The sequence below is a fragment of the Mus musculus genome, chromosome 18 (assembly GCF_000001635.26).
Source record: "Mus musculus strain C57BL/6J chromosome 18, GRCm38.p6 C57BL/6J".
Taxonomy (NCBI): Eukaryota; Metazoa; Chordata; class Mammalia; order Rodentia; family Muridae; genus Mus; species Mus musculus.
Window position 1 is genome coordinate 68,609,140 of NC_000084.6, and position 24,437 is coordinate 68,633,576.

Below are 24,437 nucleotides of genomic sequence, written 5' to 3' on the forward strand. Positions count from 1 at the left end.
CTTTTGAAAATTTTTTTCTAAAATGATGTCTTTTCAATCTGAATAATTAAAAAGTGTCAGCTCATTCTAATTTTTTTTTTTGTGAGTAGTTTTGGGGATGGAACCTAGGGTGTCCCACATTGTAATGCAGTCACTTACCATTGAGCTCCACCCCCAGCCCTCAGGAAACTTTCTAGCCTTATCTACACTGACAGAAACATTATTCCAGCAGTTCTGAGCATTTCTGGCAGGTCATGAGATCAAGTATGGTTCTCTGAATGAACAGGCATGCAACAGTGTTGAGATCTTCTGCAATGCTGGATTCCTAAAATTTAACTATTGTTTTAAAAGAAGGGCAGACATGATAGATTGGTCTTACCTTCAGACTTCTTCCCTTTCTCATCATTCAAATAAGATGACTTAGCTGGGTATAATAGTATCGGTATACTACTCAGTCCTCCTCAAATTGCCATAGTCATTGCTTCATTGTTGTTGCTGTTGTGGTGTGTGTGTGTGTGTGTGTGTGTGTGTGTGTGTGTGAACTCTGCTAATTAAGGTTGAAGTCCACCATGGATAGCATTCAGATTCTGTGTAATATGAGAGACTACCTTCTTTGGCCGAGCTTCTCCTTCTCTGACCTTGTCCAAGAAATTCTAAGGTCCCATACTCAACCTCTACCTGAGGAATGTCATGTACCCTAAATTCGTTTATAGGACCAACTTCCTTTCTCCTGACAAAACCTATTCAGTCAGCATTTGAGATTCCTGATATGCTTCCCCATGCTAATGAGGAATTCCAGGTACCCTAAGCCCCCAGCCAATGACTTTTGCCCATCCTGGATGTCCTTACCCTCAGTCATCCAAAACTTTATAAGCCTTGAATTACCCTAAGTAGATCTGCCTACTGATAAGACTAGGTCTAGGTGTGGTCATTCACTGTAAGTACTCACATGGCTTCCGAAGCCCCTGTTTGACATCCCTGCTCCCCTTGCCATTGCAGACTAAATCAGCTGATGATCCACGAGAATGGGGAGACCCGTGTGTGTGTGTGTTTGTGTGTGTATGCGTGCACACACGTGCATGCATTTGTGCACACATATGCTTAGCATTTAGGATTACAGAGTATGAAGTCAGTCAGATTTTTATTTCTTTGTGTGAAAATAGATTTTTTTCTGTGTATAAACATATAATGTTTAAAATTTTGTCATAGTGGTTATACATTTCTTACAACAGCACCTGTATTCATTATCTTGCAGCTGATTTTCTTGAAATGAGATGTTTATCAACATAATTTGTACTTCTGTTTTTTCTACTTCTTGAGGGAGTTTCTCTTAAGTATAATTTTTTGCCTGTTTTTAAATTTTTTCCTTATTGTGTATTTTGAAATCTTTTTCGTATGATTTCAATTTTTGTTTGAATTCTAGGAGAACTGCTGCAATTTCTTCTCCATGTTAAAATTGTTCTGCAGTGCAATTATATGATTTTGTCTCTAGATCTGTTTATAATATGTTACTGCTTTATGTTATTATTTTTTCTGTGAGCATATCATGATATCACTACATCACAATACCAGTACTTCATATAATTTCATTACTTCCTCAATTATTGGTATTTTGAAGAGATATTGTTCTCTATTCAAATGAGCATTTTAGAGAATTTTTCAGAATTTCAGTTTTAAAAATTTTCAGAAGTCTTTGCATTCTCTGAGTTTTATAATGACATTCTTTATCACTTCAATCCATAATGTGCATGTGTATGCATGTGTCCCCTCAAATAGAAAGGATAATTCCTTTCCTCATGGCAAATAGTACTATTCTTTAAGTGCTACAATGTTTAAATAAAGAAACACTTGCAAATCACTTAGCACTGTGCATTCATTTGAAGTGTCAACATTCAAAAAGCTGTTATCATTCTCAACATAACCATGACTGTCTCGGAGTTCCAGTTTAGACAGTCATATCTTCTCCAAGGTTTGAGTTAGAACTTGACTAGGAGTTCCTAGTTTCCCTTTTCTATGATGCTTAACTTCTAGATATGCAGAGGTACTCCTGTGGAAGACAGGGATACATTCAGAGCTTGAATCAAGTCATCATGGGAAGTTGAACATTTCCAGATTGGCTTCTTCAGGTTTCAGATGCAATATCCAGTTAGATACATGGACTGAAAGATGTTGCATGGATAAGTTCTTGAATTCCCCATCGATGCTCTGATCTGTTAGTTCTGTTTGCCATCTATGCTGATTTGCTAAATGCTCCTCTGAAGCAGGCATGTTGGAATTTTATCCTTTGTATCATTATTATGTTGGTATTTTGTCCTTCTTATATGACACCATAATAGAATCACATGATTTGCACTCTTGAGGACCTTTAAGCTTTAGCATTTCCCACAGCTTTCCTCAGGACCAAATACAGGGATGAATTCAGTGTCCTTGGCATTGAGAAAGATGCTTGGAGTCCACTGTGGAATACAGCCCTCCAGCTCGAACCATTGTTACTCTTAAAAAGAAAAATAAGAGGGAGAGAGAGATGTGATCTCCCCATATTTTGGGAAGATTAGTTCTTAGTAGCAATGTTTTTGAGATAATCTTGTACTGGCTCAACAGAGTTCATAACTGAAGCTGATGTATTTTCCTGTTGACAGAGAATGTGGGGAATAGCTTATTCGGTGTTGAAAACAATAGTTTGTCACTGGGTAAGAGCAGTACTGTCCAGTCTCAGTTTGGTTAAAGCTGGATCCAATTATCCACCAATAAATTTAGCCCTGACATGGCAGTTAATTGTAAGATGTTTTCAGTTCCCTGAACGACTCCCCTCAAACGTAGGTTATTACCATTATCACCCTATTGTTTGTAGAGTCCGGTGTAATTCCATATGTCCCATGGGGTTTTGGTTTTCTTTAGTCAATTCATTTCCATTAATATTTACTGAGGTGACATTTGGTTGCTTGTGCCATGACAAATGGTGAGGGTAGAATGCCTTGTTCTGCGGTTGGGACATTGGGACATTGAGACTCAAAGAGGATGCTTTTCTTTTGAGTATAAGAAACACAAGGAAACAAGCCAATTAGCCCTTGAAATGAGAGCTGAGGATGCCAGGGACATGTGGTTGAGTTACATAATGTCAGGGAAGTCTAAATAGGTACCATTTTTAAGGCCAGAGAATTGAGGTCACCACCTTGGAGACTTGTCCCTATCTTTAGGTATACTGTCATTGGTGGGGATGTTTGGCTCTAGCTACTTGGATACCATTTCTTGATAATAAATGAATTCTAAATGAGAATAGTTTAATAGTAACTTAGACATTAGTCTGAACTAGAAAAAGCTCAGTATGTCCAAAGATTTTTTTTCCAGGCAATGCTTTCCTGAAAACTTTTAGTATACGCTGCTCAAAACATCCCAATATTATCTGGTGGTTAGACAGTCACTTGAGAATTCAGTTACTATTGTTTGGAGTCTAGATGTTACAAAGTCTATATTACAAGGCAGAGTCGAGCTTATCTTAAGTTCAAGCTGTGTTGTGGGAATCAGGTTTTACTGAACCTGTGAGTTGAATGGAAAGGAGAAGATAGAAAAGAGGCACCAGTACTTACAAAGAAACTATTGTAGAGATGCCGTGGCAAATTCTTTACAGCACTGGTTTGTTAATTCTTAAAACAGTCACCAGGTAAAGGTTTGACTATCATTATCCCCTTTTCTCAGATAAGGAAACTGTATAGGAGATGCATTCCCTAAGGTCTCACAGTACTTACACATGTGGACTCAGTCCTTGTGTAGCAGGTGTCAAAACAGTAGGAGAATTTATTACAAGACATCTTTCTAGACCTTGTTTCTAGAGTTTATGCTTCTTTCAATTTGGTTCTGTGACTTAAGCATCTGTGTTTCAGGTCCAAGATAGACATGATGCTGATTCCAGGGATCAACCTATGAGAAACTGTTCTGTACCATCTTGGATCTTCAGAAACATGAGTCTAGCTGAAAAGATAAGAAGGTGACTAACTTCTTTGACTTTTATCCTATATATTTCCTAAGGGAAAGTCTATCAGCATTAGATTATTTTTTTTAAATTCAATCACATTTCTGCAAGCTACCATGGCTTTTGCAAATGTCCTCTGTGTCCCTGTAAAAGCTCTGAAATTAGTTGGGTTGGTATTTGGCATTAACCCCAAAGCCTTTGAGTATGTAATAATGATGTACTATTTTACAGAACATAGCTGATGTATAGATTTATTTTCTTGTCCTGGCCTTGGGTGACATCGTTGTCTGGGCACCCTTGGTCATCTAAAGTGAGCCACCTCCAGGACAGCCAGAAGCAATTCAGGTATAGGAACTTAAAAGCATAACATTGGATCATATCCAATTCAAGACTGCTGCCTGATAGTGGGTGAACGCTGGAGCTCAAATAATACTCAAAAGCATCAAGAAGTGGCTTGGAAAACCCCTGAGGAGAAGGAGAATAAGCCTTGGCAGAAAAGTGGCTCTTTGTCCTCCTCCTGTTTTCCTGTTATTCTTTCCATCTGAGGCAGGTTTAAGGACTAGAATTCCTCTTTTCCAAGACAGATGATGGAAACAGTAAGTCCTCTTTCTTTCCTTCTTTCCTCTCTATAGAGGAAACTGTATAGGAGATGCATTCCCTAAGGTCTGGAGAGCTGACTCAGCATGTAAGGGCACTTGCTTACAGTTTCAGATATATTGTCTACTTCATCATCATGGTAGGCATAGCAGGGATGGTGCTGGAGAAGTAGTTGGGAGCTACATCCGGAGACTCAGAGACTTTGAGCTTAAACCCCCAGGCCCCACATGGTAGAAGGAGCAAACCAACTCTGTTTAAATTGTCTTCTAATAGTGCATACTCCTGCTCTATATAAAAGATATAATTTTATAAAAAGAATCTAAAGTAGTCCATAAAACATAAAACATGCCTCCAGCCTTCACTCACCTTTCTGGGCAGGAACTGGCCATAATAAAACCCTTTGACTTACTTTGTTCAATGCAGGTAATAAGGCTTATTCCAGATGGGTTTCTAATTTAGACCTAAGTCAAAGTCTATCAGCATTAGATTAACTCTTGTTCAGTCGTGTTTCTGCATGGCTCTTGGGTGCTTCATCAGACCTGAACATGGAAACACAATGATTCCACAGAGCTTTCGATTTTCATTCATGACATGTCCAGTGTCCCATGAATGTTTGATTAAATGAGTTTATTATCTTTTCCTTTTGTTAACCTGTACTGTGTTTTAGGAGTGTTGGTTGTCACACCCCTAAATAATACTGAGACGGAAAACACCTTGTATATTCTAAAGCGACCAGTAATCTATGGATTTATTATGTACTACTGCTGGCTATATCCCACTTCTCAACGACAACTGCTTTGTTTTTGGATCAGGTGTGGATATAATTATGGCTGAGCATCTGACCATATCAAATTTGATACAGTCAAATTGAAGACTCAGGTAGGACTCTGACTCTGGGCTTTTGCCATTAGGGCTGACATCTTCAATCACAAAGAAGGAACTTCCAATTCTCCAGAAGTGTCAGGGCCCTTTTATCTCTGTTCACACTCCAGAAAGAGCTATCATCAAATCTCTAACTGTAGCCTGTGGGGATTATGGAAGTTCCTGGTCACATATCTATGCTATCTATTCATAAACACTTGCTCTTAGGTTAAGATCAGCAGACACTTGAACAAAATGTGAATCTATTAACCTTAGACTTCATCTTAGATGTATCCTCATCTATAGTTACAACAGAAAACAGTACATTTCTAGTGTTTGGCAACACAAATCTACTATCTTGTCAGACAAAGAATTGTCTCAATTTTACAGATTACCTATGTTTGTGGCCAATAATTATCATCTTCTGTTTTCATTGTGGTTTTAAAAGTACCAGTTAAGACTTGAATAGCTTACTATCTCATCAGTTGATGACAATCTGCTGAGGAAAAGCCACATTGACCATATTGGAGAAGAAACTGTCTCTAGACTTCTTGATACCCTGATGGATATGCTTATCTTACCACACATATCTCTTCTGTAACATCTCTTTTTATACAGAGATATACTATTCACTGCAGTCATTATTGCACTTCTAAAGCTTCTAACTCTTCCTTCATCAATACCTGTTGAGAACTGCTACATTAGATCTTACTAGTTTTTCCTTCATTATCATTCCTTAAAGCCCAACTCCTATTAGGTCCAATAGAATGCCCAGGAATTCTCTCGCTTATTCAACTCTTTCCCTTTTCTAGTATGCTGTCAATGATGAAGGAAGAGTTGGAGGCCGAATGACCCTTTCACAGTGGTTGCATATCATATATCCTATATGTTAGATATTTGCATCATGACTCATAAAGTAGCGAAACTACATTTATGAAGTGGCAATGAAAAGAGTTGTATTGTTGGGGGTCACCACACTATAAGAAACTGTACTAAAGTGTCAGAGCATACAGAAGGCTGAGAACCACTTATATAATGGGTCAAAATGAGAATAGAAATTGGTATTTTAAACCAACAGATGGATCTATTGATCCATCCAAGCATCATTTATTTGTTCATCCATTAGACTGGATCCATTTTATGCTAATGATCAGACCCTGTATGGGGTAGGCTTTTGAATATACCCATCCTGATGTGTCCTACATATTTGAGAAGACTTCCTTTGGCATCTAGGTGGAAAACTGAAAAGCATTAGAGAAGTCTTCAAAGTGGTCTGAATAGTCGGGTAATCTTAATGTTAGCCAGAGAGCATCTTGGGTAGCTGCACTTCCTATCACAATAGATATAGCTATACCCCAGGTCGCAGGCTTTGCATTTCAAGTGGGATGCATCTTTTAATGCTTTGTCAAGATGAGTCACTTAAAATAATTTCTCTCTCTGCACCAAAGTTCCTAAGCTTTGCTTAGTGAGCAGCAGCTGTGGGAAAACATTTATGTTATATGCCATTGCTGGTAAAATCAAAATAGTTCTTCAAGTTGAAGTGGAGTGGAACCGAGGAAATTCCTTTCATGTGAACAAAATAGATATCTCTAATGTTTATTATAATAGCTATTCATAATACTTCCTAGGTTTTCTAGAGACATGGGTCTTAATTTTGGGGAGCTACAGTGTTAAATAAAGTCACAGGACTTGCATGAATATCTGTTTTCTGGGTTAAATGCTGTTAAACCTGTCATTTCAACATGTAAAAGATTTATTACTGTTGTATAAAGCTATTCTTATTTAGAACATTAGAGGTCTACTTGTTGTCAAATATAAAAGGCAAGCATTTCATCTCACTTGACATCAGAACATAATGTATTAATTTACTCATTTATTAGTCTTGCCTTTCCATGAGCATGTTTAGCTCTGGAGAGAAACAAGGCAGACTCAATGCCTGTCCTCCTGGATCTCACAAACTCTATTGGATGGCTCAGATATGAAGTGTAATGTATTATAAAATTATCAAATAGTTGATTGTAGTATTATGTCAAGGGGCATCAGATCTGAAGAGTGATGATAGATTTTTGTTTAAGAAGACTAAATTTTATCACATTGCTGTTTGAGCAGAGATATTGCCTTCACTAACTGGCTCTGTGACTGTAGTCATTCCCTAGGCCTCAAGAATGTCTAGATGGTTGGTTCTGAGCCATCTTGTCTAATCTTATGTATTAAAATATTAGTCCAGAGCTTTTTCCTCTTGTTTCTCTCTGCTGATTCAAACATAAACTCTCTAGCCAGATACTGGATGACCTATGTATATGTGTCCTATTGGCTAACTCAGGCACTCTTTGTACTAATTTTTATGGCTGCTTAAAGCAATGAACCTAAAATCCAATGGCTGGAGAGAAAAGGGATAATATTTCTTTTGTAAAAAAAAAAAACAAAAACACACACAAAAACCCAAAACAAAACAGAAAGTAGACAAACAAAAACAAACCAACAGCAAACAAAAACACAAAAAAGCCCCAAAAGCCAACAAACAAACAAACAAACAAACAAACTAAAAACCACATCAGCCTGGGTGGAACTTGGCAAATTGAATTGTCTCTGCTACAGCTCAAAGGCTTAAGAGTATATTCGATTTAAATGACCCACAGGTAAAGAGAAAGTAGGAAACATATACTCCCTGAGTAAGCTAAAAAGAAGGAAACCAAGTAAATAGATGGCATTCCTGAGGGTATAGTGTCTTCTCATTGGCAGTGTACTAACAGACATGGCTTGGTTACATTCTCAGAAGAAGGGTAAGGAATTAATACAAGTGTGCATACATATGCTTAGAACTCTAGACCTTCAGGACATTTTATATTCTTGGAGGTCTTGGTTAACCTAGAAAGATTTATAGGAGGATACTTTTAATAGTATCCCTAAAGAATACAAAACAAATTGAAGAGGGGGCCTTTGGGGGAGCTTTTTCAGATGAAGAAATGAATGAAGGTCTCCAATAGGAGTAGGGGCATCCAGGAGGAAAAAAAATCAAAGTTGTTGAGTATAGAAGGATAGACACCAACAAATAAACAGAAAAGACTGTTAAATAGAAGCCATAAATCCTAATGAAGGACTTCAATGAACGTGTGAAGCAGTTGGACATTATGATAATGTTTTCCAAAGGGACATGGAATGAATAAAGGAAGGTAGGTTTTGTTGAGGACAGACATATTGAAATAAAAGACCAGGGATGGGGATTTGCTTCTTCATCCCAATTCAAAAGTGAAGGACTGGGGTTCAGTCCTCAGTAAGGCTGGTCATAGAGAGTCTCATTAGAACTGGGAATTCTCAGGGGGAAAGCCAGTGACGTATATGGTAAACAGAATGGCCCGTGCTTTCTTGGGTGGGCTGAAGATTTAGAACCTAAGATTCCCTTATCTTCTATGACAGATATAAGGATATTTCAGGTAGTGACTTTATTTGACATTTGTTATTTAGCCAGTCAAGCCAATTTATTGTGGGCCAGTACTTAACCTTACATCGCTCAGTGCTTAGCACACAAAATAGCCAACAACTGCCTTGAGTTGAAAGGCAGATAAATATTTGCGATAACCCCTCAATTATGAAGTTGGACACATTCTATATTTATAGATGGGCTAAGAAGTGTCAGGGATGGGGAGGAAACTATCAAAGGTCATGACCTCAAGCCAAGTTCCTGTGTGTCCAACCATGGCTCCATCTGGTAAGAGAGTTCTGTGAGCTATCAGTTACCCAAACGATGGGGCAAAGAGCTAGGGCTATTTATTCACTTCCTTCTGCCAATCTGTTGAGAGCTGTTTCTAAGGCATTGTTGTCTTCCTCTTCTGGTTTGTTCTGCTCCTAAGCCTAGAGTGGAAATGCAGGCAGAGCTGGCGACCCAGGCCTTAAGGTGTGCACATGTGACGTTGCTGGAGTTAGGGCAGGCATCAATCTCATGGCTACAATAGAAACCAAGCAAATAAAGGAGAAAGAGCAGAAGAACCTAAAGCACACACAACCATCTTGGTGCTTCTCACTTACCATTTCCTTCTAGAATGTTCAGGCGCTACTGACTGTTGCAGTGCAAACCCAGCCTGCCAAGAGTGGCTCAAGGAGCCTTCATGTTGCTTCTCTGTACTTGAGCATATTTACATCTTCCAGTCTAGTCTCATTTGCATATTTAATTAGCATGCTCTTTACCTTTCTCTTGGATCATTAATGATGATATTAAGTAATATCAGATCACGTAGAATTTCCTGAAGCTCCTCCTCCTGTCCCATCCTCTTGCAGTTTTTTATTTTTCTTCTCACAATTCAGGAATGATTGGCTGTCACTGGCCTGCAGGGCCTTCAAGCTGTTTCTTGTTTTTTTGGAATAAGTCATAACCAAGATGATCTGAATGAATCTATCAAAAAACACTTAACAAGACAGCGTGCTAAATACACCACTTTAATCAGTGTGGTGGCTTCATGTCCTTTCGTCCAACTAATTTTTAGTTCCCTCAGCAAAGGGTTTCCAGGGATAAGCATTCAAGTGGATTTCAACAAATCCTAACATTTACTGTGGGGAGAAATCCCAATTATTTCCTAAAATGTCACTTACTGTGTAGCCACAATGTTTATGTGAGGGCTAGGAAAACATACATTATTCTATTTTTTTAGGTGGTATGAAGTGATTCATCCAGCGCCCTGAACGGGACATCTGTGCTTCTTTGTAAGTCCCCACTGTCCTTGCTGCTTCATCCCAACCTCCACAGTTCTAGCACAGCATGAATCCCTTTTGAGGCCAGTCTCATTCTGCAGACAGCTGCTCCATCTGTACCACCTAATAAGCAGCTATGCCCCGGCTTCATGTTACAGAAGTAATCATTTCAGTCTAAAGGAATCTAATTCAGCAAACATTTCCTTTTAAAACCTCCCTTCCTCCCTTCCTCGTTCCCTCCTTCCTTTCCTTCCCTCTCTCCCTTCCTTCCTTTCTTCCCTTCCTCCCTCCTTCCTTCTTCCCTTCCTTCCCTCTCTCTATTCCTTCTTAATTTCCTTCCTTCCCTCCTTCCTTCCTATCTCTTTCTCTCTCCCTTCCTCCCAGTCTTACTCTTTCTCATTCCTTCTCTCTATGCCTACTTTCCTTTTCCCTCCTTCCTCCTTCTCTCCCTTCTTCCTTTCCTTTCCTTTCCTTCCTTCCTTCCTTCCTTCCTCCCTCCCTCCCTCCCTCCCTCCCTCCCTCCCTTCCTTCCTTCCTTCCTTCCTTCCTTCCTTCCTCCCTCCCTCCCTCCCTCCCTCCCTCCCTTCCTTCCTTCCTTCCTTCCTTCCTTCCTTCCGTCCTTCCTTCCTTCCCTTCCTGGCTTTCTGTCTCACTATATAGCAGAGCCTGGTCTTGAACTCCCAATCTTTTCACCACAAGTTTCCCTACATGTCTGTTCTACCACAGATGGCAGATGTTTCTTTTTTTTTACTCTCCAACTAAACTGAGCAAGAAATTATGAAAATGATGTTTTATCAAGGTACCTGGTTGCCCCAAACTGATGGACAAGTAGAAACTGATGGTGAAGGTGTCTTAGTCTGAAGCCTGTAACCGGCTAGAAAATGCACACAGATGTCTCTATACACCTGCACGCTTGCTTTCATCGCATCCATCAGCATTTCCGAGAATATTAGGTTTTATTCCCTGCCCTGAACTAGCATAAGGAAACACTCAGGGGTGAACGTACTCCTCAGTAATGAAACCCACTAAATGTTTCCAACTGGGCTGCACGCTGGCCACATCTATTTCAGTACACAGATGCGAAAACAAGCAGACAAACCGTGGCAAATGTGGGAGCCTTTGGCAAAGTGACGTTTGCCTGCTCTTTCCCAAACCCTTGCATGTTTTGTTGCTTCCTCTCTCTCTAGCTTTGCGTCCTCTTGCTTCTGATGTGTTTGCTTATTACTCACACTGTGGTCGTCATTTCATATGTACAGAGGACTCTTACATCTAGGTTTTAAAATACTATCTTAAAACTGGTCTCCCAGAAACAGTAATCTCTCTCTCTCTCTCTCTCTCTCTCTCTCTCTCTCTCTCTCTCTCTCTGTCCCTCTCCGTCTCTCTCCCTCACTCCTTCTCTCTCCTTCTCTCCTTGTCTCTCTCTGTCTCTCTCCTTCTCTCTCCCCCTCTCTCTCTCTCTCCCCTTCTCTCTGTCTCACTCTCTATCTATGTCTCTCTCTGTATGTGTGTCTCTGTATCTCTCTCCCTCTCTGTCTGTATGTTTGTCTCTCTCTTCTTCCTTCCTTCCTTCCTTCCTTCCTTCCTTCCTTCCTTCCTTCCCTCTCTCTCTGTCTCTCTCCTTCTCTCCCCCTCTCTCTTCCCTTTTCTCTCAGTCTCTATCTCTGTCTCTCTCTGTATCTCTCAGTCTCTGTCTCTCTTGATCTCTGTTTCTCTGTCTGTCTCTCTCTTTCTCTCTCTTTCTCTCTGTCTGTCACTCTCTCTCTCTTTCCCCCCATCTCTCTTCCCATCACAGCAGTATCCAATCACCCCTACAATGTCACCTTTCCCACTATGATGGATCTGCACCCTCATACTGTAAGCCTGAGTAAACTCTTGCTTTCTGAAGTTGTTTCTTGCCATGTTTTCGATCTCAGTGATGAGAAAACTCATCAATACAGGAAATTGGCATCAAGAGGTGGAATCATTCCTATGACTGAGCCTGACCAGGGTTTGTGGGAGGAAGATGCAAATTCCGGAGTTGAGTATTGAAGAAGCCACAGGATACTTAAGTATAGTTCCCTGAGTTGTTCCAATGGTCATCCAGACAACCAAAAGGCCGAGAGAAAAGCAGGCGGAGAAAACCAGGCTCATGCAGTTTCAGAGAGGAACAAAGACTCTATCAGGAATTAGACTTAGACTACAGGATATTGCTAATACTGTCTGGGAGATATATATATATATATATATATATATATATATATATATATATACACATACACATATATATATACATACATATATATGAATATATACATACACATATATGTATATATACACATATATATGTATATATACTATATAATTTATTTAACTATATATATATAATTAAAATAATCATTAATCAACTAATGAAATAATAAGATGAAATTTCCAGATATATCTAAGCTATGTTATGGTTGTTGATCATTATTACTAGATTTAATAGATCAGAAAAACATGTAGTTTGGTAAAGAAAGGAGGTAGAGAATGTTTAAAGTTGTGGCCAAGGTGAACCCAGGAAGTAGCAGCCATCCTAGTTAGACAGCTTAGTTCCTTGAGACTTCCACAAGACCTGGAGCCCAGCACAGGCACAAAAAGGAATAAACCATGAGAGTACACCATATCCACTGAAGCGTCCAGCATTTGAGAGGAGAGATCCAGAACTGAGACTGCCACCTAAGGGCTTGCTGCTAGAAAACAACCATTCAAGAAAAGGGTTTCCTCGGGCTCAGCCATGAAAACACACAGAATCCACTGCAGCTGTGGTAGAAGTGGATCAGACCACAACTCAAGCTGATAGCAGAATTGGACAGTCCTGTCCATATGATGTTGATTTGGCAGACAGGCAAAATGGAAGTGTTATGAGGTCATGGGGGACTTGCAGCAAGGTTCCAAAAGGCCACTGAAGCTACGGCATGTCTGGCAGGAGTCACCTGTAAGGAGACCCTGAGAGATCATTGTATGAAGTGTGAAAGTGAAGATGAAGTTGCTATGGAGACCTAAGGATATGTAGATGCCAAGTTCGTGGAATGGCCAGAGAAGAGAATTTCATTACTGCCTGGAAATGGCCCAAAGAGAGGTGACACATATTGCAGGTGACAGAACTGGAACCGAAGTGCTGCACAAGTGTGTTGGAGTCCAGGTCATAAGGTCACAGGATTTAGATGTTGGTTGTGTAGATACAAGTTGGATGGGTTTCCATCTTGCTTTGTTTGGGTACCTCCCTTCTCCCCTCCCAACCGAAGTGAGGATGTGTATGCTGTGCCATTGTATACTAGAAATACATAGCTTGAACTTTCATTTTATAGTGAACGACAGCAAGAGCTTGTCTTGAGTCTCAGAAGAGACTTTCAACTTTGGACTTGTGAGAAATGCTGACACTGTAAAGGCAATGGAGGACTTCCAAAGTTAGACTCTACATGTTTTGTTTTGTGTGATGAATTTGGGACTTTAGCAGCCAGAGGTGGAATGCACTGATTGAAAGAGCTATATTCAAGAGTCGGTTGACACGGCTTGTGATGGTTAGTTGTCACTGTCACCTTGACTTGATATTAGAATCACCTAGAAGAGCCCCTGGCTACATGGGTGAGGGCATTTTCAGAGAGAATGATCTTAAGAGACAATGTCCATTCAATCTGACTGACACTATCCCATGGACTGGAATATGGGGACGGATCCAAGTGGGAGAAGTCGGTGAAGCACTGGTATTCACTTCTCTCTGCTTCCCGATCAGCTTAGATGAGGTAAAGGTCCCCTCACCACAGCTATGGCCCACTCCTGCCACCACACTTTTCCCACTGCCATCGAGTGCGTCCTTAAACTTGAGCTAGAATAAACCCTTCCTCCCTTACAGAGAAGGCAGCTTCCCAAGAATACAAGGGATTGCTCTAGTTTCCTTCCTACAAAATAGAAGTCTTCCAGCATTTCTTACCGTGGCTCGTATGTTCTCTCCCAAGAGATTTTTTTGCATGAACATCTTCAGTTCCTGAAATATGTACTGATGGGTGAGCAGCTCTGGACACCTTTCAGCTTTGTAGCTCTACACTTTGGAGTCAGGCACTTGGCACTCTGAAGCCAGGTGTATACTAACCTGTTAATGCGCAGTTGGTTTTTTTTTTTTTAAAGCTTTTTAAAAAATCAATCAAGCAATCAGCAAGAGTTTATATCATATAACTGCTTCATATAAATACTTAAATATAAAGTAAGCAAGCAAAACAAGATCTGGAGAGATTCGGAGACATATCAGCATGCTTCCATTTAAAGGGGAAGAAAAACACTTAATTGAATTTCATCTTCTGAAGTTCTCATGGAGAATAGAAAATGTGGTTTTTACAAATTGTGGAGAGACACAGAGAACAGTGATTCTCCAGTATGGGACAGTCTGCTGGACTTTATCTATACCAGGCAGTGGTACAGAATTCCATTGATGCTCAATGTATTTCTCCCTGTCATACCTTTGTGAGAAAAAAATCAGTTTCACTTAAGTATATATATATATATTTTAATTAATTTATTTTATTTCATACTTATCAGTGCTTTGTTAGCATGAATGTCTGTGTGCTACCTGTGTGCTTGGCACCTGCAGAAGCCAGAAGAGGGCATCAGATCCCCTAAAACTGCAGGTAAAAGACAGTTGTGAGCTATAATGTGATTGCTTGGAATTGAACTCAGGTTCTCTGGAAGAGCGTCCAGGGATCTTAATCACTGATCCATCTCTCCAGTTCTTAAGAATAGTCCTAACAAATCAATAGAAGTTATTGGCTTTATTGTCTTGGCACACACACACACACACACACACACACACACACACACACACACACTATGTCTTTTGCCTGAGATGGGACAATGGACAAGGTGTTTTTGTTGCTTCATAAAATGCGACAATCACCTAGAGTAGTGTTCATGGGATTCTGTAGGCTGAAAACTCATATTCCAACTTCCTTTGTTGAACATCAATTCTACTTGAAAACATGACTGGCAAAGAAACCCAGAGTTATTTGGAAACGGTGTATTTGGCAGACACTTCCTCAGATACAGGCGAAGTGAATCTGTCACTCCAAGGGAAACAATTGACATTATTTGTTGCCTGTGATAAACACGTGAGCTTTCAAGTAAAATTGGAACCTTGGAAAGCCTCTCCCTGAAGCCATGAACTTGGCGGCTTCCCAGGTCCTGAGCGTTTTCTGTGATGAGCTTGGTGGTGATATTCACAAATACAGCATTAGAAATATCTTGTGGTTAATGTGTCAGCGTTTGGAAGATCTGTGTAGCTCATGGAACCAATAATTTCCAAATGACTATTGCATGAGGATAAGAAATCATGCAGAAGAATGCAGTCCATTGAAAGTATCAGACCAATCGATTGGTCCTGATTTAATAAGAAGCATCCCATTGATATTGCTTTATATTCCATGTTGCACGTGAGATTTAAGAAACAGGAAACTGTTCTTGCTGAGCAGTGTGTAGTGAAAAAATAAAATCTATAATTATCTGATAAGGGAATGAAAACAGTCTTCATTCCCAACCATAGGGCTGTATGAGATTGGATATGGATATTTTAAATTTCATTCTTCCAGTACCACATGCCACCACAAAGTAAGAGCAGAGATGATATGATAATCCAGCTGACTACCATCAAACCAGTACCAAAGAGATATCCAAGGATGCAAAAACAGTGCTGGAGAGGCAGCTCAGTGCTTAAGAGCCCTTGCCGCTCTTGCATATTTGACTTGGACTCCCAGGACCATGTTGGATGGTTCACAACTTACTGTAACACCAGTTCTAGAAAGGATCGACACATATGGTTCTCTCTCTCCTTCTCCCCCTCCCTCTCTCTGTCCTCTATAATCTCCTAAATTAATTCACTTGGAATAAGAATTCATGGTTTGCATTCATGACGAAATACTATTGTGCCATAAAAGAAGGAGACTCTACCATTTCTGAATGTGAAGCCATTACATTAGATGAAGAGAAACATGTCAGGCATGTAAAGACTAGTGGTGCATGATGGTGCTTGTACATGGAGCCTAGGTGCATGATGGTGCTTGTACATGGAGCCTAGGTGCATGATGGTGCTTGTACATGGAGCCTAGGTGCATGATGGTGCTTGTACATGGAGCCTAGGTGCATGATGGTGCTTGTACATGGAGCCTAGGTGCATGATGGTGCTTGTACATGGAGCCTAGGTGCATGATGGTGCTTGTACATGGAGCCTAGGTGCATGATGGTGCTTGAACATGGAGCCTAGGTGCATGATGGTGCTTGTACATGGAGCCTAGGTGCATGATGGTGCTTGTACATGGAGCCTAGGTGCATGATGGTGCTTGTACATGGAGCCTAGGTGCATGATGGTGCATGGAGCCCAGCAATGCAACTTCCAGAGTGCTTGATTTGACTTTTCCCATCCATTTCCTTGAATTATAATTTCTTCTAATTCCATCCTTGTTAATGTAGTCTAAAGTAATTTATCTCAATAAAGAGATTAACTTTGTGGATCTTTCAACCAAACATTGAGAAAAGATCTTCTACGCTTGTGACCAGTGGCCTGTGGCTAGGACAGTGTTTGACTCTCCTCAAAGCTTTCTTAGCAAAAACCATCCCTAATAATTTCCGAGGTCTACTTTACCATGCATTTAACATTTCATTGAGGTTCTCCTACTTAACTCTTAGAGTGGTCATACAGCATTGCTGCTTATTTTCTCATGGTTCAAAAGGAAATTGGGAAAGAATAGGGACTCAAATCTGTAAATCTTTGAACTCCAGGTTTTACATTTTAACAACTTCCCCACACATGCTTTAAATACAGAAAAACAAACAAACAAACAAACAAACAAAACAAAATAAAAAAAACAAACAAAGCAAAGCAAAACAAAACTTTAACCTTAAATTCTGGCATGTTTCAACAAAACCAAACTAATTTCTATCTCTAGAAAAATATATGCTGTGTATTTGACTTGACATCACATGTAAGAAAATAAGAAAGTGCCCACTAAAGATGGTAGGCAAAAGAAAATTAGAGTGGCAGATGTGGAGGCACACGCCTGTAATCCCATGGATGTAATAAAATGACAAGTTCGATACCAGCTACTCCATCTCAACAAAACAAAGAAAACACCATAGAAAACAAAACAAACTAACCAACCAACCAACCAACCAACCAACCAACCAACAATCAACCAGTAATCCCTTGACACTAGAAGTCTTCATTTCCTGAAACGTTCTCTGGAGGACCAGAAGGGTAGGAAGAAAATGCAGACAAAGCACTGGTGGGATGTCTTGACCTCAGTCACCTTGTCCTTAAAAACAGAAAGTGCCAGCAGGGTATTTCATTCCTTTTTCCACTGCGGTGTTTTGTGAAGAACCCATTTTTACTTTCATTGGCTGAGATACAAAGCTACCTTTCCTACTAACCAGCAGGTCCCCTCAGCTACTCCCATGGATTCCAGGTGAAATCAGGTCCATGCAGACCAGGGGTAGAACCCAACCCTTGATTTGTATCTGAGGCTAATGGCAATGAGCAAGGGAGATTGTGTGATTCACCCACTTTAAGTGTTTCCTTAGAGTAGTGGTTCTCAACCTCCCTAATGCTTTGACCCTTTAATACAGTTCCTCATTCTGTGGTAACCCCACATAAAATTATTTTTGTTGCTACTTCGTAACTTTAATTTTGCTACTGTTATAATGTCATGTTATAATGTAAATATCTGTTATGCAGGATATCTGATCTCTGACAGGATCATTCAGTCCCCAAATCTCTCATGGCCCAGGGTCTTAGATTTGATCAAATAGGAGATCTTTTCAAAAACATGTATACATAGAGGCAAGGATTCCTCCCTCTCAAGTTCTTTCTTCCAAAAGAGACAGGAGAAAGAAGGAGAGAGACAGACAGACAGAGACAGAGAGACAGAGAGAGACACAGAGAGAGAGAGAGACACAGAGAGAGAGAGAGAGAGAACTCAATTTCCACATAAGCAAATCTCTGAGACACATGGAATCTTTTAAATTACATTTGGGTCAAATTAACTTGGGTGGTCTGAGCGCCATCAAGCATGCAGAAAGGGTTCTCTTACAAAGCTAATTTAAGAAAGTCGTTAGGGCATTGACAATAGAAGCAACCTGTTCCCTTGTTGTCAATGTGTTTTCTTTTAGGGAAACTTGCTCTTTCCTGCCCATGCTGAAAATATCTACGGCTCTCCACGAGCTCCGCTTTAACATCATCATGGGTGGCTTCAAGCGGTTGCCATTTTTACCATGTGCAGAGTGATAGCTTCTTCCGTGCTTTTCAAACAGCACGATGATTAAAATTCTGCGAGGCAGCCTCGAACATACACAGTCAAGTTGCGAAGAACTCAAAGCTTTACCAACTTCTTGTAGCCAAGTAGTATCTGAGCCATTCAAATATTCATGAGAGAATAAATAACTCTGGGAGATTTTGTTTATTACACTGCTCTTTAAAATCTAAAGGATGGCATTGCACTAAGGAGCTACAAACAGTGAGAGGGGGCTGTGAATGGTTGCCTGCTGTTAGAGGAAAAACAGGGGACAGAGTGGGTAGAGGCTTGATGAAGTACATATTTGCACAGGAGACTCCCAGCTCAGCAGGGGAGTCACCTACACTGCATCCAAAAGGCCTAAGGACGCTGATCTCAGCGAGAATGTACAAAAGGACTTATTAAAACAAGACAAAAAAAAAACGAAAAGCCCACAGTGTATAGTTCGCCTCTTTTTCAAAGACTTTGGGAATTGAGTTGGTCTAGTGGATAAAAGAATGAATGCTTTTTTTTTTTTTTAAATCTAATTCATTTCCAAATTGTGTACCTAAGTAAAATGCTGGGCCATTTACCATTTTGTGATTCAGTGAATATGCATTAAATGTTCACCATTACAAATATTTAGTTGCTGATATTGTACCTGATGCTGTGAATCCCAACACTCGGTATTTATTGGTTGGTGTTGGCTGCTAGCAATGTATGTCACTTCAAAGGTCTATAATTTTAAAAACAGAAACCCCTTTTTAAAAACGTCATATCAAACATTTATTCAGTAATTATTTAGCTGCTGGCACCGATGGGTTTTTTTTATTTTCACTAAACTCCTTAAACACCCCTCCCCCCCTCACTTGGCTCAGAGGAGTAACACAGAAGACACCTCTGTGTCCTGTTCTCTGCCACCTGGTCTCTGTAGCTCTCTTGGGACGCTCCTAGTCCGTGGACACTGGTTCCCCTCACGCTTTCTTCCTCTTCCCGGTTTCTAGGGGGTCTTCGGTAAAGTGCAGGTCTCATCCCACTTCTGAATGTGTGCTGGACAAACCTGAGGAGCTTGTGTATGTTTGGATTAATCCCTCACAGCTGATACTTAATGACTGACAGCCTACACTGGGGAAATAAAATCGATTTAAAGGTATTTCCAAAGCGGAGAAACGACGAGTCCCTTCCAAGTTTTTCCTGAGGGCTACCTAAACCCTGAACAGAGCAGTCACTTTGTGAAACCCGGAATTAGCCTTTGCCTTTTTCTATTTGTTTAAAACTGATGGAACCGAGTATTTTCACAGGCAAAGTTATATCTCCTTCACCTATATTAACAGTGTTTTGATAGCACTAGAAGAGCTCCAGTTTTGGCTGCTGTAGCTGCCATGGTCTTTGGGTGAGGCGGGAATGGGGGTGCACTTGTGTCTGTCATATCTGCGTCCTTCTGATACTTCTGAAGCCGAGGCATACAAAGCTGTTGATGATTGGTTTTGTTTCATGTCACCGCCATGTCACTCAGGCTGGCCTGGGACCGGCTTTGTAGACTAGGCTAGCCTCAGACTCGTAGAGATCCTTCTGCCCATTCCAAGTGCAGGGATTAAAGTCTTGCCAGTGTAGCCAGCTGAGGAGGCTAAGGATTCACAGGTTTCCTTTTCATCTCTGTGGGGTCATCCGCACCCTAAGTCAACTGATTTCGTCCTCACACACTGGGAAGTTGCGTCACACGGGCATGGCTAACCTTTTGGCATTATGACATCATATTGCCATCTACAACGTTAAAACTTTAGAATCAGGTGGGAGGTGGTGGTAGTCACAGAACAAATGGTCAAAACAAAGATCTTACAAGGTTAGAAGCATAGGACTTTATGTTAGGCCATATTCACCCCAATCCTGGGCATGTGTAGCTTGCTATTTGGTTTTCCTGGCAAGCCTGAGAAGGTGGTGGTTATACATATACACTACCGAGTCTCCAGGTCACACCTATACCTCTAAGAGGTTAGTGCGCTAAGCATGTACTATATACTTTATGGTGATGAAGTATATGGTTATGCTTTAATAATGAAACTAACTTTTGTGGCAACTCTGTAAAATATTTCAGGTGAAAAAAATGGGTATCATATTGAACCTTCACATGACTTCTTGATTTTTTGTTTTTGTTTTAAGTATCAAGTAATTCAGAGTTCATAATCCATTGGGAAGCCACTCTGTTATGTTTCTATTTATTTCATTATATTTGCATACATAGAATATAGAGCAAAATTAGTAGAATTTAGAATTATATGGTTATGCTATATAGAAATGAAGTTACAGAGATGTGTAATACGAAGTTCATAATTTGGCTAGTTTTGGTACTCCCATTTAATACAGCATGTTTGCAGCTGACAAGATGGCTTGGTGGGTCAAGGTACTTAATGCTCTGTTTCCTGGGACTCATGTGGTAAAAGGAGAGAACTGACCCCTGCAAATTGTCCTCTGACCTCCATATGTGTGCAATTGTATCACACATATGAATGTATGTGTGCACACACACAATAATTGTAATTAAAATATAATAGATTAAAACAGGACCATGTTGGCTGTTCCCTAAGGGTTTATAAGTGCAAATAAATGCACATCTCTCTCAGTGTAATAAATGCCAAAGATTGATGATTGGAATGATGGCAGCAAGAAGCCCTGCTGTGACGTCATACCCTACAGGGAACAGAGTGGACAGTGATATGCTGAGCATTCTAGAAACCTAGAAGAAAAGACTTAGGGAGTCATTGAGGAGGAAACACCCAATCTTTGAGGAGATAACATAGTTAACCGACCCAAACACTGCACATTGAATACATGTATCAAAACACCCACTTCCCCACTGATGGACATACATTTTGCTTTTATGTGTCAGTAGAAAATAAATATAATTTTAAGAAGAATGGTAATGCCATAGAATATCTGTGTGGTCTTCCATGGTGAAAGAGGATCAAAAATGAACGCAGGTTCCCTCCAACCCAAGTCCAAATAAAGAGAATAAGGATAGGCTCACAATTTAAGAGAAAAATGTTAGACAATAAAACATTTGCCCAGCTGTACAGTAATTTGTATAATATTGATGGAAAGAGATGACTATTTACATGTTAGAACAATGATCCATTTTCATGTTGTAGCAGTTGCTACCTTTTGTGATTTTTAAGATTTTTCCAAGGTGAGGCTTTCTTAGTAACAGAAAATGTCTTCACATGTTGAAAGGTTTGGCCATTCCCTTCTCAGTGCTCCTTCTCAGTGGATATTAAAATGCTAAGTGAAGGGAAGGAATAGAGAGGTTATAAGCTAAAAAATTACTGGTCTGGGGAAGAGAGAAAGATGGCAGGCCAGAATTCAGTAGTTGAAACTCCAGTCAGCTCAATTAATATTAAAGAGGAGTGAAGTAGAAGCCAGAGTGCTCACACGGCTTTCCTCTGGTCCAGTTCCTCCAAGAATTCCTGTTCCCATGGACAGTCACCTTTCCCAGTCTTAGGAAGAAATCCGATTTTTACTTTGAGCAAACACATACTGTATATGTCCCGAAAAATGCAAATGCAAATCCAATGAAACCTTGCCTCCCCCCCCCACCCCCATATTAAACCCATCTGTATTGAATCCCTGCGTATAGCAATCAAATTGGAAATCCAGGTCTATTACACGCACATGTAATATTTCTAGAGTATATCAAATTCCATCCTATATCAAATTTTTTCCTTGGGTTCCTAGAAATTTAATATAAGCAAGTTTCACTCTATTTGAAAAGGACATGATGCAATATAATGTGTTTTTCAATGAATAGAATTCTTGGTAATTCAATTTATGTTCAGAACTTCTTAAAGGCAACTTACTTCCTAGAGGCCTCGCCCCAGACTTCAGTTCTGAGAACCTTATTCAGGTAACACTCCGGTTGGCTAGAAAGATTGTAGAGTCTAATTGGAAAGAATTTGGGTGATTCACATGGAGCAATCTAAAAAATAACCATACCACATGCCAGTCAAGAGGGAGGGTAGGTCCTTCCTTGGGTTTTTATGGGTGCTGGTCCTCTGGACAAGGTGGCTTCCTCTGAGTGCAGCCTGTCCCTGTCCTTCTGTCTTTGTGTATACTTAACACTAGGCTCCCACACAGCAAATGCCTAGGATGATATAGTAGAATTAACAAGGCCAATGGAGACAAAGCCACCGTCTTATGCACACTGAATGACTTAATAATTAATACCTCCTTGTACCTTCATGGGCCCAGGCCCCTACACACCTATTGTTGTAAGCTGAGTTTATCTTCAATATTTCAAAATTGCTGTTTTCCATGGCTTCCCATCTTCTGCCAATCCAATCAGCTTCCTTTCCAATCAGTTTTGGATAACTGATCTCTCATTCTGGCTGATTCTCATTTATGTACAAATCTATGTATCGCATAATTCTGATTATGGTTATTGTTAAATAGAATAGACTCTTAGATCTTATGTTCAGCATCCCCTGAGTAGTAAATCGGGCCTGTTAAAAATGATATGCACTCATTAAAGAAATTCCATTTAAAATCTTGGAAAGCCTGCATTAAGAATACTTTCTCGTCTGGCTCTGTCAATCTTTCTTGCACCTGTTAGCATGTTTAGAAAAATGGCTTTTTATAATTCAACCATCTTATTGCAAGTGGAAGAAGATTCACAAAAGTAATTCTGATTATTCAAATTGTTTTGTAAAACATAAAATTAAGAACATATCCTATAATAAGCACTAATAAACTAAGCAGCTAGATATAAATAAAGTATAGGTTATTAAAGTATCTTAATATGATGGAGAGAGTTATAGGCTCATATAATTACCCTTGCTGGATGTAAACAGCTTCTGAGATAGTTTTAACTATTTTTAGTGCTTGAAAGCTTGAAGCTTTCTTGGATCTACTGAGAACCTTGGCACAGCGTCCGTCCGTCATTACTGGCTTGTTTCTTAACTCCCCAACGCATAATAAACCCATGAACTCCATTAACTTTAATCGATATGCATGCAAGGATGTAAAGGCCCTTCCCTTGGCCCTCTCCCTTGCCTGGAAGAAGCAGCCAAAATGAGTGTGACGCCAAGTCCCGTGCAAGTAATCAGCTACGTCATTTTTCATTTGAAAAGAAGTCCTCTCCAATAATAGAAATGCTGAGAAAGGTTATTACAATAACAAATGACTTGGCAGGGTGATTTATGCTGGAAACAAATGTACCTTCGGATGGAATCCTCTTTAATTCCTAATACATCTTGGGCTTAGTGGACAGGGTCTGACTCTGGGAATTCGGCAGTTGAATGCCCTCAGTACTTTGAATTCACTTGGTTCATTTCTTGTGGACCAAACAGCTGTTGCCACAGTCCTCCCGGCAGGTATCTGTTTGGGGATTAACAAAGCTTCACATGGTCATACATCACAAGCGATGGATGTGTAATTACATTAAGGATGCTTCATTCTTTGGACTCACTTGTCCCAGATCACTGATGCTGGAACCACTCAATAATCATCTCTCATTCACTGATTTCCTTTTCAAAATAACAGCATCTTAAATGAAATACAATGGTTTTGAACTCTTAAGAATGCTTCTGAAAGCTTCCTTTTAGAGTTTGCCCTTACTGTGCCTGAGTATGCTTATTCTTGAGTGAGACGGTCTTTCAGTGTCTACTTAAATATCTCTAGCATTTAGTTTAAAAATCTAAGGAGCACCGAGAACTTGGAATTACTGTGGAGCCTAAGGGTGGGTTGGACTACAGGTGGGTAAGGAAAAACATGTCATAAAAACACCCTGGCCCATTCTCAGTCGCTTATCGTTGCTGTGACAGGCCTTTGCTTAGTGTGTGTGGTTCACAATATCTAATGTACTCTTCCCAGTTTTGCTCAAAATCTGCCCTGATTTCAAACCCTTCTTCACACAGGCTTGCTCTCAGCTCCTGAGGAATCCTGTAGTCTTAGCAGCTCCCATAGCCTTTCGGTTTACTGTGGCTGTTCATCACAGATCCTTGTTCTATGTCCCAAAAGAGCTTAAAATTACAATTCTCTAGGTTCAAACTTTCAAGAGTATTCATACAATTTCTGGATACTTCTTG

The 24,437-nt window shown here is 40.0% G+C and overlaps 1 long non-coding RNA gene across 10 annotated transcripts in view; it reads left to right on the plus strand.

Moving 5' to 3' along the window:
* Positions 1-24,437, plus strand: part of Gm30821 — a 118,298-nt gene that overhangs the window by 18,128 nt on the left and 75,733 nt on the right. For 8 of the 10 annotated variants that reach the window (XR_001782508.1, XR_877513.1, XR_386313.2 and 5 more), the window contains exon 1: positions 20,173-20,352. The exons of 1 other annotated variant lie outside the window; for it this stretch is intronic. This is a non-coding gene — a long non-coding RNA (predicted gene, 30821). Of the gene's footprint in view, positions 1-20,162; positions 20,353-24,437 lie in introns of those variants that run through there. One more of the 10 variants, XR_001782509.1, reaches the window with a different exon arrangement.